Source organism: Neovison vison, chromosome 4, assembly GCF_020171115.1.
Source record: "Neovison vison isolate M4711 chromosome 4, ASM_NN_V1, whole genome shotgun sequence".
NCBI lineage: Eukaryota > Metazoa > Chordata > Mammalia > Carnivora > Mustelidae > Neogale > Neogale vison.
In genome coordinates, this window is record NC_058094.1 from 92,390,573 (window position 1) to 92,402,922 (window position 12,350).

Consider the following 12,350-nt stretch of genomic DNA (forward strand, 5'->3'; position numbering starts at 1 on the left):
TCCAGGAAAGGTCTGGGGATAGATGCCTGAATACCAAGGATGTGTAGAGATGGTGGCTCTGGGCCATGGCCAGTCTCACATGCTGTATATGGGCCCTTGTCTCTTGGTGGCTGACACGGTGTCGGGGATCAGGCTCTGTAAGACACAGCACGAGTGGCCAGGGCAGCTTATAAATTGAGGTTCCCTCGAGGACCAAGTAGACTGATCCTCAGGTGGAGTTTCTGGGCAGACTCAGCAGACCCTTCTTTCTATAGAGAAGGCATAATGCTGCATTGTGGCACCAGAATTCCCTATCAAGAGGGCTTGTGGACCACTAGGGTGAGGATTGAATTGTAAACCCAAGCTACGGTTAAATTCAGTGCCAAGAGAAAGGCAGTTCCAGTGTGCAGGGGCTGATTCGAATATCCAGCACCTGAGTAATGGAGAATGTCAGATGTTTACTCACACTGGAGTTTGTGTCTATGATGACCAACAAATCGAGGGGAGGCGTCAAGAGACCATTGAGGATTTCCCACGCTGGGGTTTGTGAGATGCTCCAAACAGCAAGGTTCCTTCTACCAGTCAGGGGGATTCTGGTATGTTTGCTCCGGTTTCCCCATGGGGAAAGTTGGTGTAGCAGAGCACTCCCGCATGGACGCCTCAATTGAAAATTGCAGCTGAGGAACAAGGCCGGTTCGTTCTGGTGGCTCTGGGGCGAAATATCAAGGCCTTGATTTGACATGGAGTCTCATGAAAATTGGTCACAATGATGGTTTGTTACTGGGGAGATCATAGAATGTGCTGGTTGCTAAGGGGCCATGCAGGATTCATCTACCCTGAGGGTTTGACACAGGTCCAAGAGCACGGCTTCCTTCTGGCGACAGGAGATGTTCTTTTGTGTGGCCCAGGGACAACATGTTGTATCATAAGTTGGTATTCCAGAAGGCCTCTGAGGACAGACACCTGAGAACCTAATCTAGCATTCAAATGAAGTCTTAGGGGCATGTCAGATTCAATCTTCTGACTCAGGACCATGGACTTGGGTGTCTTCCTTGAAGAAGGCGATCAGGGTGTTTCAGACTGTGCATTTGCGTCCAGAGCAGCCTCCAATATTGGGGTGGGCTCAATGGCATTGCAGGTTTCTCCTAATCTAGAGGGTTTGGGCAACATTGACAGGCACAGTTTCCTTGTGGATGGAAGGCACAGTCCTGTGGTGTGGCTCCAGATACCATAACCTGGAGGACATGTGAGCCATGGTTTTAGGAGAGAAGTCTCCAAACACAAACTTGGGTTAATGTTAGTGGCAAGGGAATCCCAGGCCCAATGCATACCTGGAGGGCAGCACGTCAGGAACAGTAAATCAGGTGACTCGAAGGTGGTAGCACAGGCTTTTGTATCTGATTCTGTGTCCAAGATAGCCTCAGAATGCAGCTGTAGTCTCATGGGTCCATGGGAGATTTTTCCTATCTAAGGATTCTGGTGGCTCCCGATAAATTGGTGGCTTTCTCAAGGAAGTGAAGAGTGCTGTTTTCCATCTTAGGGGTGCCCCAAAACAGGGAATCCAGAGATGGGCTTTGGGTCTGGGCACCTGGAAAATCCCACCAAGGGATAGGACTTGGTCCTAGGGGCATGCCAGGCCTGCATTGTGGGATCATGGTGGTGTCACTGAGAGGGCTTGTTTGAAAGCATGCTCAGGCTGAGGGTCACAATGCCTGCATGTGCCCAGGGTAGCCTTCATGTGTGGGCGTGATCTCATTGGCCATGCAGCTGTCTCCCACACTGAGGGTTGGACACCCATTACAACAGCCAAGATTTCTGCCATGGGGAAGTGGAGTTCTCAATTGTGATTCAGGTTCTCCCATTGGCAGGGAGTACAGCAAAGGTCTTGGGACCGATACCTGAATAACAAGGATGGGTAGAGATGACAGACTTGGGCCATGGCCACTCTCACATACTGATTATGGGCCCTGCTCTCATGGTGGCTGACACTATGTCATGGCTCAGGCTCTGTCAGACACAGCACTAGTGACCAGGGCAGCGTATAAATTGGGGTTCCATTTAGGGCCGAGCTGATTGATCCTCATGTGGAGTTTCTGGGCAAACTCATCAGGCACTTTTTCTTTCTACAGGGAAGGCAGAATGCTGCGTTGTGGCTTCAGAATTCCCTACCAAGAGGGATTGTGGACAAGTCGGTTGAGGATGGAATAGTAAACCCAAGCTATGGTTAAATTCAGTGTCAAGTGAAAGGCAGTTCCAGTGTGCAGCAGATGAATAGAATATCCTGCACCTCAGTAGGGGCGGATGTCAGATATTTGCTCACACTGGACTTTGTGTCTATGAAGACTGACAAATGGAGGTGTGGCGTCAAGAGGCCATGGAGGATTTCCCACGCTGGGGCTTGTGTGATGCTCCAACCAGCAAGGTTTCCTTCTACCGGACAGGGGCAGTCTGGTTTGTTTGTTCCAGGGTCCCCCATGAGGAAAGTTTGCATAGCAGAGCACTCCCACATGGATGCCTGGAAAGCACACCTCCATTGACCATTGCAGCTTAGGAACATGGCAACTTCGTTCTGGTGGCTCTGAGGCAAAGTAGCAAGGCCTTGATTTGACATGGAATCTCATGAAGATGGGTCACAATGCTGGTTGTTATCAGGGATTTCTTAGAATGTGTTGGTGGCTAAGGGGCCATGCAGAATTCATCTACCCTAAAGGTTTGACACAGGTCCAAGAGCAGGGATTACATTTGGGGACAGGAGATGCTCTGTTGTGGGGCTCAGGGACCATATGTTCTATCATACTGGTATTCCAGAGCAGGCCTCTGAGGACAGGTGCCTGAAAACCTAATCTGAGTTTCCAATGAGGTCCTAGGGGGATGTCAGGTTCAATCTTCTGACTCAGGAACATTGATTTTTGTGTCTGCTTAGATGGAGGTGATAAGGATGTTTCAGACTGCACATTTGTGTCCAGAGTTGCCTCCAGTATTGGAGTGGGTTCAGGAGCCTTGCAGGTTTTTCCTAATCTGGAGGGTTTGGGCAACTGTGACGGGCACAGTTTCCATGAGGATGGAAGGCACAGTCCTGTGGTTTGTTTCCACAGACCCCAACCTGGAGGGAATGTGAGCCATGGTTTTGGAAGAGAAGTCAGCAGCATAAACTCGAGTTAGGGTTAGTGGCGAGGAGATCACAGGCCCAATGCATAGACCTGGAGGGCAGCACGTCAGGAAATGAAAATCAGGTGACTCAAAGGCTGTAGCACACTCTATTGTATCTGGATTCACTTTGCAGGACGGCCTAGGAATGCAATGGTGGTATCATGGTTCCATGGGGGATTTTTCCGCTCGAAGCATCCTGGCGGCTTCCCATAGTTTTGTGGCTTTTTCGTGTTAGGGAAGAGTGCTGTTTTCCATCTTAGGGGTGCCCCAAAACAAGGATTCCAGAGTTGGGCTCTGGGTCTGGGCACCTGTAAAATACAACCAAGTGTTAGGATTTGGGCCTGGGGCATACCAGGTCTGCAATGCGGGATTTTGGAGGTGCAACTGAGATCGTTTGTTTGAAAGCATGCTCAAGCTGAGAGGGTCACAATCCCTGCTTTTTCCCAGGGCGGCCCTCAGGTGTGGGCGTGGTCTCATTTGCTATGCAGCTGGTTCCCATTCTAAGTGTTGGACACCCATCCCAACAGCCAAGATTCCTGCCATGGGGAAGTTGTCTCTATTGTGCTTAAAGTTCCCCCCATTGGTACGGATTCCAGAAAAGGTCTGGAGTAGATGCCTGAATACCTAGGATGGGTAGAGTTGATGGCCCTGGGCCAGGGCTCGTCTCACATGCTGGATATGGGCCCCTCCCTCTGGGTGGCTGACATGAGTTCAGGGATCAGGCTCTGTTAGACACAGCACTAGTGGCTAAGGCAAACTATAAATTGGGGTTCCCTCGAGGGCTGAGTAAATTGATCTTCATGGGAAGTTTCTGGGCAGACTCATCAGGCCATTCTTCTTTCTAAGGAGAAGGAAGAATGTTGCATTGTGGCTCCAGAATTCCTTATCAAATGGGCTTGCGGACTAGTAGAGTTAGGATGTAATTGTAAACCAAAGCTATGGTTAAATTCAGTGTCAAACAAAAGGCATTCCCAGTGTGCAGTGGCTGATTCAAATATCCAGCACCTAAGTAAGGTCAGATGTCAGATGTTTGCTCATGGTGGAGTTTGTGTCTATGATGACTGACAAATGGAGGTTTGGCTTCAAGAGGCCATAGAGGGTTTCAGACGCTGGGGCTTGTGTGATGCTCCAAAAAGCCAGGTTTCCTTCTACTGGACAAGGGGAGTCTGGTTTGTTTGCTACAGTGTCCCCCATGTGAAAAGTTTGGGTAGCAGAGGACTCCCGCATGGATGCTGGAAAGTACATATCCATTGACCATGGCAGCTGAGGAACATGGAAAGTTCATTCTGGTGGCTCTGGGACGAAGTAGCCAGGCCTTGAGTTGACATGCAGTCTCATGAAGATGGGTCACAATGTTGGTTTGTTACCAGGAAGATCTTAGAATGTGCTGGTGGCTAAGGTGCCGTATAGGATTCATGTACCCTGAGGGTTTGACAAAGGTCCAAGACCACGGCTTCCATCTGGGGACAGGTGATCTTCTGTTGTGGGTCTCAGGGACCATATGTAGTATCATAAATTGGTATTCCAGAACAGTCCTCTGAGGGCAGATGACTAAAGAGCTAATCTAGGTTTGCAATGATGTCCTAGGGGCATGTCAGGTTCAATCTTCTGACTCTGTACCATTGACTTGGGTGTCTGTCTGGATTCAGGTAACCAGGGTCTTTCAGAATGTGCATTTGTGTCCAGAGCAGCCTCCAATATTGGGGTGGGCTCAGGGACCTTGCAGATTTCTCCTAATGTGGAGGGTTTGTGCAACTGTGACGGGCACAGTTTCCTTGGGGATGGCAGGCACAGTCCTGTGGTTTGACTCCAGAGACCCCATCCTGGAGAGCATGTAAGCCATGGTTTTGGGAGAATAGTTTGCAAACACAAACTTGGGTTAGGGTGAGTGGCGAGGTGATCCCAAGCTCAATACATAGACCTAGAGGCAGCTTGTAAGGAACTGTAGATCAGGTGACTCGAAGGCGGTAGCACTGGCTTTTGTATCTGGATTGTGTGTCCACGATGGCCTCAGAATGTAGGTGTGGTCTCATGGGTCCATGGGAGATTTTTCCTTTCTAAGGATCCTGGCGGCTCCCTATAGTTTGGTGGGTTTCTCAGGGAAGGGAAGAGGACAGCTCCACCTCTGGCAAGACCTTAAATAGGGATTCCAGAGATGGGCTTTGGGTCTGGGCACCTGGAAAATCCCACCAAGGTTTAGCATTTGGGCCTAGGGGTGTACCAGACCTGCAATGCGAGCTCCTGGAGGTGCAACTGAGAGTGTTTGTTTGAAAGCATGCTCAAGCTGAGGGTCACAATGACTGTTTGTGCCCAGGAAGGCCCTCAGTAGTGGGCGTGGTCTCATTCATCATGCAGCTGGATCCCACTCTGAGGGTTGGACACCCATCTTAACAGCGAGGATTCCTGCCATGGGGAAGGAGGAGTTCTCCATTGTGCTTCAGTTTCCCCCATTGGCTGGGATTCAAGCTAAGGTCTAGGACAGATGCCTGAATACAGTGGATGGGTAGAGATGATGGCCCTGCACCATGGCTGGTCTTATATGCTGGATATGTGCCCCTCCCTCTGGTTGGTGACACGAGGTCGGGGATCAGGCTCTGTCAGACCCAGCACTAGTGGCCTGGGCAGTCTAATAACCGGGGTTCCCTTGAGGGCCGAACAGATTGATCCTCATGTGGCGTTTCTTAACAGACTCACCAGGCCTTTCTGCTTTCTATGGGGAAGGCAGAATGCTGCGTTGTGGCTCCAGAATTCCCAATCCAGACTGCTTGGGGACCAGTATGGTGAGGATGGAATTGTAAACATAACTAAAGTTCAATTCATTTCCAAGCGGAAGCCAGTTCCAATGTGCAGCGGTTGATTTGAGATATCCAGCACCTGAGTAAGGGAAGATTTCAAGTATTTGCTCACACTGGAGTTTGTGTCTACGATGACCGACAATTGGGAGGGGTGGCGTCAAGAGGCCATGGAGGATTTCCCACGCTGGACTTTGTGAGATGCTCCAAACAGCAAGGTTGCCTTCTACTGGACAGGTGGAGTATGGTTTGTTTGCTCCAGTGTCTCCCATGTGGTAAGATTGGGTAGCAGAGCTCTCCAGCATGGATGCCTGGAAAGCACACCTCCATTGACCTTTGTAGCTGAGGATCAAAGCAGGTTTATTCTGGTGGCTCTGTGATGAAATACCTAGGCCTTGAGTTGACATGGACTCTCTTGCAGATGGGCCACAATGCTGGTTTGTTACCAGGGAGATCTTAGAATGTGCTGGTGGCTAAGGGGCCTTGTGGGATTCTGCTATTCTGAGGGTTTGGCACAGGTCGAAGAGCACAGTATCCTTCTGGGGACAGTACATATTCTGTTGTGTGGCTCAGGGACCACATGTTGTATCATAAGTTTGTATTCCAGAAAAGGCCCCTGAGGACGGATGCTTGAAAACCAGATCTGGGTTTCCAATGAGATCCTAGGGGCATGTCAGATTGAAATTTCTGACTCAGGATCGTTGACTGGTAGTCTGTCTGGAATTAGGTGATCAAGGTGTTTCAGACTGCGCATTTCTATCCAGAGTGGCCGCCAATTTTGGGGTGGGCTCAGGGGACTTGTAGGTTTCTCCTAATCTGGAAAGTTTGGGCAACTGTGATGGGCACAGTTCCATGGGGATAGCAGACACAGAACAGTGGTGTGTCACCAGAGAACACATCCTGGAGGGTATGTGAGCCATGGTTTTGGGAAAGAATTCTGCAAACAGAAATTCGGGTAAGGGTTAGTAGCGAGATGATCGCAAACCCAATGCGTAGACCTGGAGTGCAGCTCATCAAGAACTTTAATTAGGACTCTCTTGGGGGGACAAGATGGCGGGATAGTAGGAAGAGGCGTCTTTTCAGCTGGTACCCCAAAGTGAGCTGATTACCTACCAAAGAACTCCGAACACCCATGAAATCAGCCTGAGATCAGAATTATACACGTCTGGATCTCTACAGGGGCAGAAGACGCCAGTGAGCAGGTAAAGCGGAATGGGAACTGCGGACTGATATCAGAAGATAAACAAGAGGGGGAGGGAGCCACCAGAGGCAACCCGTGGGAAAGTAATACCCCAATAGAGTGAGAGTGCCCTGCGTCTGGGGACCAGCATTAACTTGGAGACTGGTTGAAAGCACTCCAAAAGAACAAAGGATCGCGGGGGGAAATTGTGGGAATCGGGGTGGCTAGGGACCGGGGCTTAAGTCCCCGGTCCCAGACGGCCTCCCTGGCGTGGAGGCAGAGAGAGTGCGGCACAGAAACCAGCTCCTGGTCCCTAAGCCGCCAGCATGCCCCAGAGCGCGTGGGTTCTGGATCCTGTGAGGGGATGGGAGCTGCACCGGTGTGCAGAACGTGCGCTAGCCCTACCACAAAGCTTGAGATACGCGCGCATGTCATTTGAGCTCCCCTGGGTTACTGAGGCCCGGAGGACGCTCCTTGACCCGCTCCATTGTTTCAAAGTCTAAGCCCCGCACGCGCGCGAAACTCTTCCCCGGACAGAGGCGTGCAAAAGCCCAGCCTGCGCCTTACGGACCAGCGCCCCGTTCTCAGTGCCCTAGACGCGCGCCCCACCCACAGCCGCCTCTGAAAAGAGGTGCGTGCAAAAGGGCACTCCCAGCCCGGGCCGGCAGCAAAATCACAGTGTGCGATAGCTGCTTGGAACCTCTCTGGCGGTCGGGAGCTCCCAGACAGCCGCCACTGCCTTGGCTTTGGGGAGGAGCAAAAGATCCTGCGCCCCCAGCGTCAGCAACTTGGAACCTGTGCTGCCAGCGGCCAAGGGGGAATTTATTCAGCTTCTGCACCCAGACTGAGGCTTCTCTCTGAGACGGAGATCAGGGTGCAGTTTGATTTCTTCTAATACTACAAAAACCATCAAAGGCGGTCAAGGTGAGAGGGAAAAAGTGAACAAGCAAAAAAACCGCCAGAGAACAAAAGCCTGAAAAAAAACCAGTTTCCCCAGAGCCCACCCCCTTGAGGGGGGCGGGGGGACTCAACTCAGGAAACATCATTGACTGACAACCCACGTGGCAGGCCCCTCCCCCTGAAAACCAACCAAGAACCACCACTACTTCATAGGAAAACTTGTATTATTCACTCGTTTCCACTATTCCGGTATATATATATATATATATATATATATATATATATATATATATATATATTTTTTTTTTTTTACACATAGGTAATTTTTTAACCTATTTACCATCACAGCGAGCTGTACAGTACATCAAATTCCATAATACCTTTCTAACCTGAACTTTTTGATATATACACCTATGTTTTTCTTTTGCATTTTTATTTTTTGAATTCCTTTTTTCTTAAATTTTAGTTTATTTTAGTCTAATATATTCCTTTTTATATTTATCCTCTAATATTCATATAGAGTTAACTTCAAAGTAATCCCCTTTCCCCAATCAATACTACCCCATAGGTAAACCAATTTTTAATCCCCTTTATCTTAGGAAAGTTGGGTCCTTTAACAAAGATATCAAGATACATCCAGAAAGAATCAAAACAAACTTCCTCGCACAAAATGAGAATTTATAAGAACTCTCCCATCTTCTTCCACCAGTGTTTCTGTGTTTTTTTGTGTATGTCCTGATCGCATATAAATTTTACACTTGTGGTTCTTTTTGACGAGGTTCTTTCTTTATTTGCATATATATATATTTTTTTCTTTCTCTTGCCATATAATTGTATCAGTCTTTTTCTCTCTTTTTGTTTGTCTACTTCATAAATCTTACCGGGGGCCCATCTGGGCTGAACCTTCTCTTTCATCTTCCCTTTCTTTCCTGTCTCTCTCTCTCTCTTTTTTTTCTTTTTCTATTTCTTTTTCTTCTTTTCCTTTTTCTTTTCTTTTGTCTCTCGTTTGGGTGGGGATTCCTGATTTCTTAGAAGTGTTCCAGGGTGCACCTTGGCTGCACCAGAGTTGATACATCCACCTACATCTGTTCAGTCTTCTCCCACCAAAATGACTAGGAGGAGGAATGACCAACAGAAGAAAAATACAGAGGATGGACCTTCTGCAACAGAGCTAACGGCTATCAACATAGACAATATGTCGGAAAGAGAATTCAGGCTAACAATTATCCAGGCAATAGCTAGGTTGGAGAAAGCCATGGATGACCAAACAGAATTGATTAGGGCCGAACTGAAAGCGACCAGACAGGATGTTCACAATGTTAGGGCGGAGCTTAAAGCTACCAGGGAGGAGGTCCACAATGCTCTCAATGAGTTCCAATCTAATCTAAACTCTCTCAAAGCTAGGGTAACTGAGACAGAAGATAGAATTAGTGATCTGGAAGACAAACAGATAGAGAGAAAGGATCAGGAGGAAGCCTGGAACAAACAGCTTAGATCCCACGAAAGCAGAATCAGGGAAATAAATGATGCCATGAAGCGTTCCAACGTCAGAATTATTGGAATTCCTGAAGGGGAGGAGAAAGAAAGAAGTCTAGAAGATATCGTGGAACAAGTCCTTCATGAAAATTTTCCGAATCTCGCGAATGGAACCAGCGTTCATGTACTAGAGGCTGAACGGTCTCCACCCAATATTATACACTCCAAAAAAAACATCACGACACCTGATAGTCAAATTGAGGAATTATAATTGTAGGTATAATCTCTCGAAAGCCGCCAGGGCAAAGAGGGTCCTTACTTACAGAGGGAAGCCCATCGGAATAACGTCAGACCTGTCCACAGAGACCTGGCAAGCCAGAAGAGGCTGGCAATATATATTCAGGGGACTAAATGAGAAGAACATGCAGCCAAGAATACTTTATCCAGCAAGACTGACATTCAAAATGGATGGAGAGATAAAGAGTCTCCAAGACCGGCAAGGCTTAAAAGACTATGCAACCACCAAGCCGACACTGCAGGAAATATTACGGGGGGTTCTATAAAAGAGGAAAAATCCCAAGAATAGCATTGAACAGAAATATAGAGACAGTCTACAGAAAGAAATACTTCAAAAGTAACTCGATGTCAATAAAAACGTATCTATCAATAATCACTCTCAATGTGAATGGCCTAAATGCACCCATAAAACGGCACAGGGTTGCAGATTGGATAAAACGACAGGACCCATCCATATGCTGTCTACAAGAGACCCATTTTGAACCTAAAGATACACTCAGACTGAAAGTGAAGGGGTGGAGAAGCATCTTTCATGCCAATGGGACTCAAAAGAAGGCTGGGGTAGCGATTCTCATATCAGATAAATTAGACTTCAAACTAAAGACTGTAGTCAGAGATACAGAAGGACACTACATTATCCTTAAAGGGACTATCCACCAAGATGATCTAACAATTGTAAATATCTATGCTCCCAATATGGGAGCAGCCAATTACTTAAGAAAACTGTTAATCAAGATAAAGAGTCATATTGATATGATTACACTAATCGTAGGAGATCTTAACACGCCTCTTTCAGAAATAGACTGATCATCGAAGCAGAAAATCAATAAAGAAACAAGAGCATTGAATGACACATTGGACCAGATGGACCTCATAGATATATACAGAACATTCCACCCTAAAACAGCAGAATACTCATTCTTCACAAGTGCACACGGAACCTTCTCCAGAACAGACCACATACTGGGTCACAAATCAGGACTCAGCCTATACCAAAAGACTGAGATTATTCCCTGCATATTCTCAGATCACAATGCTTTGATACTGGAGCTCAATCACAAGGAAAAGTTCAGAAGGAACTCAAACACCTGGAAGCTAAAGACCACCTTGCTTAAGAATGCTTGATTCAACCAGGAGATCAAAGAAGAACTGAAACAATTCATGGAAACCAATGAGAATGAAGACACTTCGGTCCAAAACCTATGGGATACAGCAAAGGCAGTCCTAAGGGGAAAATATATAGCCATTCAAGCCTCGCTCAAAAAAATTGAAAAATCCAGAACACACCAGCTGTCTCTACACCTTAAAGAACTGGATGATCAACAACAAATCAAACCAACTCCACACATAAGAAGGGAAATCATCAAGATTAAAGCTGTGATCAATGAGGGAGAAACCAGAGATACAGTAGAACGTGTCAATGAAACTAGAATCTGGTTTTTTGAAAGAATCAATAAGATTGATAAGCCACTGGCTACACTAATCCAAAAGAAAAGAGAGAAAGCCCAAATTCATAAAATTATGAATGAAAAGGGAGAGATCACAACTAACACCAAGGAAGTAGAAATAATCATCAGAAGTTATTACGAACAGTTTTATGCCAATAAGCTTAGCAACCTAGATGAAATGGATGCATTCCTGGAAAAATATAAACTACCAACATTGAGCCAGGAAGAAATCGACAACCTGAATAGACCGATATCTAATAACGAGATTGAATCAGTGATCAAAAACCTCCCAAAAAACAAGAGCCCAGGACCTGACGGATTCCCTGGGGAATTCTACCAAACCTTCCAAGAAGAAATAACACCTATTCTCCTGAAGCTGTTTCAAAAAATTGAAGCAGAAGGAAAACTTCCAGACTCTTTCTATGAAGCCAGCATTACCCTGATCCCCAAACCAGGCAAGGACCCTACCAAAAAGGAGAATTTCAGACCAATATCACTAATGAATATGGATGCTAGATTCTCAACAAGATCCTAGCCAACAGGATCCAGCAGCACATTAAAAAGATTATCCACCATGATCAGGTGGGATTCATCCCTGGGCTACAAGGAAGGTTCATCATTCGCAAATCAATCAATGTGATACAACAAATTAATATGAGAAGAGAGAAGAACCACATGGTCCTCTCAATTGATGCAGAAAAAGCATTTGACAAAATCCAACACCCGTTCCTGATTAAAATGCTTCAAAGTATAGGGATAGAGGGAACATTCCTGAACCTCATCAAATCTATCTATGAAAGACCCACAGCAAATATCATCTTCAATGGGAAAAAGCTTGCAGCCTTCCCACTGAGATCAGGAACAAGACAAGGATGCCCACTTTCACCACTCTTGTTCAACATAGTATTAGAAGTCCTAGCAACAGCAATCAAACAACAGAGAGAAATAAAAGGTATCCAAATTGGTAATGAAGAATTCAAACTCTCTCTCTTCGCAGATGACATGATTCTTTATATGGAAAACCCAAAAGACTCCACCCCCAAACTACTAGACCTTATACAGCAATTCAGCAACGTGGCAGGATACAAAGTCAATGTGCAGAAATAAGTGGCTTTCTTATACACTAAC